Below are 4,385 nucleotides of genomic sequence, written 5' to 3' on the forward strand. Positions count from 1 at the left end.
TTTGTGTACAGGGAGAAGAGCAGAGGAGAAAGTACACAGCCCTGTGGAGCTCCTGTGCTGATGGTCAAGTGTCTAAGACATTCTTCCCCAGCTGCACACACTGACTCTGATCCGTCAGGAAGTCAGTGATCCCCCTGCAGTGAATTTCCGAAATAGTCTGCCTACATCCTGTTCCTGAACTGTGAGGGAGGTGGGGGGGACTGGGGTTGGGTTGGCAGAGGTGGCCACAGTGGGGGAGGGGCTGTCAAATAATCCCTTACTGATCTTTGGTAGATCAGTAAGGGATATTCTATTATGCCGCACCTCATAATTCTCTAGAGTCTTAGTCTACTCCCCTCTATCACCCGCATTGCTTATGCTCAAGTCAAGCCAACTCCTACTCACGATTCACTGTCGCTGTGCACCAAACTTTGACGATCGCCCTAATTCCTCTTCTTGGATCTTCAGGAACCATCTTAAATCAGACTACCCTCTCATCGATCTTTCATTCCATTCATTCTCAATCTCCTTCAGCTCTCAATTAAGTTCCCTTCATCCATCGCTCATATTGACTTCATTACTATCTGCAGCTCATTAACTCCTATATCCAAGTATTTCGCTCTCCTCAACTTTTCTCTCTACTCAAGGCGACTCCATCACGTAATCCGGTTTTAACAATTGCTCGTTCAAACCTCAACCCTATCACTCTCGCATTCATACCCATGTACTTCCATCGACTACCCACAAACGCATTGTCTTCTACGCCAACCGTTTGACTTGTGACCGTTTTGGGGCACCGCCAAGTCTATCGCACTCGCCTGCTCTCCATATCTTCCTTTCATCTTTCTTTCATTGCCTGAATCTCTTTAAAAATGATATTCGAATGCACCAGTATTAATCAATGGACAGAGTGCTTTTCGATTCCATCCACCTCCTCATCAGAGCCTCTCATGCCACTCACTTAACATCATTTCCAGTCAGGCTTTACATTGAGATCCAGATCATCTTTGCTCATTTTAAATCCTCTTTGGGGGTTCTGAATCGGCTGGGCGGGTTACCCGAGACGGAGTCTCTACCCAGCCAACTCTCATCGATCCATCATCGATCCATCATCGATCCATCATCGATCCATCATCGATCCATCATCGATCCATCAGGGCAAGGCAAGTTTATTTGTAGAGCACATTTCATACACAAGGCAATTCAAAATGCTTCACAACAGGAAAAATGCATTCAAATCACAAAGAAATGACAGACCACAGACATGGCATCCCAGACACTCTTTCCCATATTTATTTGACATTGCAGCAGGACAGGCGTCTCCGGGACGTGACAGGCGTCTCCGGGATGGACACATCACTTTTAGATTGATTTGTTCCCATATCTACGCGCTTTTCTGCAAACTGCACACGTCTGTGCTGAGCGTCTTTTACGACGACTCTCTGGTCGACGCCTCCACCTGATGTGGCGCTTTGTATCTTTACCGACGGACCCAGTCTCGTCTGCCCCGCCCGAGATTTAGCTTTAGCTAAACTAATTGTCTCAGACAAAACTCGACCAAAGCTTTAGTGTTAAAAGCTGGCTCTTGGTCAGTGGCTCTTCCTGGTCTTTACAGTGGTCTTAGTGCCGACAGACAACGTGACCAGCGTGTGTTCTGACCCTGTCCCCAGGCTCCTGCTGCTGCGCTTGGACACCAGCACGATGGGCTCTTGTGTCCAGCAGAAGTATTTACATGTTCAATTTTTATCGTGTTTAAATTGTAATGAATTTAAAGGTGCTTTTTTTAGGATAAAATTTAAAGGTGCAGGGTACTACCTCAAAATAGTCCCAGACCTGTATTTTAGCGTCTAAAATGTCAAAAAACGGTCAGAGAAAAGTCTGACAGCCAGTTTACAATAAAATCACAAAACAGTTTAAGAAATAAAAGAGAAGAGTGCAAGGAAGAATCCTTTCAGTCACAGCTAAACAAAACTGTTTTTATCTTAGATTTGAACATTGTTAGAGTAGAACCTGTCTCACATCTTCAGGAAGAATGTTCCAGATTTTAGCTGCATAAAACTGAAACGCAGATTCCCCATGTTTAGTCCTGAGTCTGGCACCAGCAGGAGGCCGGTCCATGTTTAGTCCTGACTCTGGCACCAGCAGGAGGCCGCTCCATGTTTAGTCCTGACTCTGGCACCAGCAGGAGGCCGCTCCATGTTTAGTCCTGACTCTGGCACCAGCAGGAGGCCGCTCCATGTTTAGTCCTGACACGGGCACCAGCAGGAGGCCGGTCCATGTTTAGTCCTGACTCTGGGCACCAGCAGGAGGCCGGTCCATGTTTAGTCCTGACTCTGGCACCAGCAGGAGGCCGCTCCATGTTTAGTCCTGACACGGGCACCAGCAGGAGGCCGGTCCATGTTTAGTCCTGACTCTGGCACCAGCAGGAGGCCGGTCCATGTTTAGTCCTGACTCTGGCACCAGCAGGAGGCCGGTCCATGTTTAGTCCTGACTCTGGCACCAGCAGGAGGCCGCTCCATGTTTAGTCCTGACACAGGCACCAGCAGGAGGCCGGTCCATGTTTAGTCCTGACTCTGGCACCAGCAGGAGGCCGCTCCATGTTTAGTCTTGACACGGGCACCAGCAGGAGGCCGGTCCATATTTAGTCCTGACGCAGGCACCAGCAGGAGGCCGGTCCATGTTTAGTCCTGACTCTGGCACCAGCAGGAGGCCGGTCCATGTTTAGTCCTGACTCTGGCACCAGCAGGAGGCCGCTCCATGTTTAGTCCTGACTCTGGCACCAGCAGGAGGCCGGTCCATGTTTAGTCCTGACACGGGCACCAGCAGGAGGCCGGTCCATGTTTAGTCCTGACTCTGGCACCAGCAGGAGGCCGGTCCATGTTTAGTCTTGACACGGGCACCAGCAGGAGGCCGGTCCATATTTAGTCCTGACTCTGGCACCAGCAGGAGGCCGCTCCATGTTTAGTCCTGACACGGGCACCAGCAGGAGGCCGGTCCATGTTTAGTCCTGACTCTGGGCACCAGCAGGAGGCCGGTCCATGTTTAGTCCTGACTCTGGCACCAGCAGGAGGCCGCTCCATGTTTAGTCCTGACACGGGCACCAGCAGGAGGCCGGTCCATGTTTAGTCCTGACTCTGGCACCAGCAGGAGGCCGGTCCATGTTTAGTCCTGACTCTGGCACCAGCAGGAGGCCGGTCCATGTTTAGTCCTGACTCTGGCACCAGCAGGAGGCCGGTCCATGTTTAGTCCTGACTCTGGCACCAGCAGGAGGCCGCTCCATGTTTAGTCCTGACTCTGGCACCAGCAGGAGGCCGCTCCATGTTTAGTCCTGACTCTGGCACCAGCAGGAGGCCGCTCCATGTTTAGTCCTGACTCTGGCACCAGCAGGAGGCCGGTCCATGTTTAGTCCTGACTCTGGCACCAGCAGGAGGCCGGTCCATGTTTAGTCCTGACTCTGGCACCAGCAGGAGGCCGCTCCATGTTTAGTCCTGACTCTGGCACCAGCAGGAGGCCGCTCCATGTTTAGTCCTGACACGGGCACCAGCAGGAGGCCGGTCCATGTTTAGTCCTGACTCTGGCACCAGCAGGAGGCCGCTCCATGTTTAGTCTTGACACGGGCACCAGCAGGAGGCCGGTCCATATTTAGTCCTGACTCTGGCACCAGCAGGAGGCCGGTCCATGTTTAGTCCTGACTCTGGCACCAGCAGGAGGCCGGTCCATGTTTAGTCCGGACTCTGGGCACCAGCAGGAGGCCGGTCCATGTTTAGTCCTGACTCTGGCACCAGCAGGAGGCCGGCCCATGTTTAGTCCTGACACGGGCACCAGCAGGAGGCCGGTCCATGTTTAGTCCGGACTCTGGGCACCAGCAGGAGGCCGGTCCATGTTTAGTCCTGACTCTGGCACCAGCAGGAGGCCGGTCCATGTTTAGTCCGGACTCTGGGCACCAGCAGGAGGCCGTTACAGTCTGATCTACTGGAGGCAAACACAAGTCTCTCTAAATCTGGTTTAGACACTATTTTTTTGATTTTGGCAATGTTTTTTCTATGGTAAAAAGCTGATGATGTTATTACGATTGAGTCCATTATCACCATCGATCCATCATCGATCCATCATCGATCCATCATCACTATTCTCAATAAACATTCTTTCATATTCCTTTGCTGTGGCGTGTGAAGCACAGAAATGTAGAGAACTTAACATGACCTGTAAAAACATTGGGACCAGTTGCATCTCCAGAGCCTGTGCACGGGGAGGGCATCTGGAGGAAAATGAGGAGCGCAGCAGAGAACAAAAGGAGATGACGTGATGGTCCTGCAGCTGAGGATCTCCTTCATGTCTGACATATTCTTTAAAGAGATGAAATACTTTATTGAAAGGAAAGACAAATGAATTGTAACGTCGGGACA

This window comes from Eucyclogobius newberryi, unplaced genomic scaffold (assembly GCF_026437365.1).
Source record: "Eucyclogobius newberryi isolate DKJ021-1_F unplaced genomic scaffold, fEucNew1.0.hap1 SCAF_10, whole genome shotgun sequence".
NCBI classification, from domain to species: domain Eukaryota; kingdom Metazoa; phylum Chordata; class Actinopteri; order Gobiiformes; family Gobiidae; genus Eucyclogobius; species Eucyclogobius newberryi.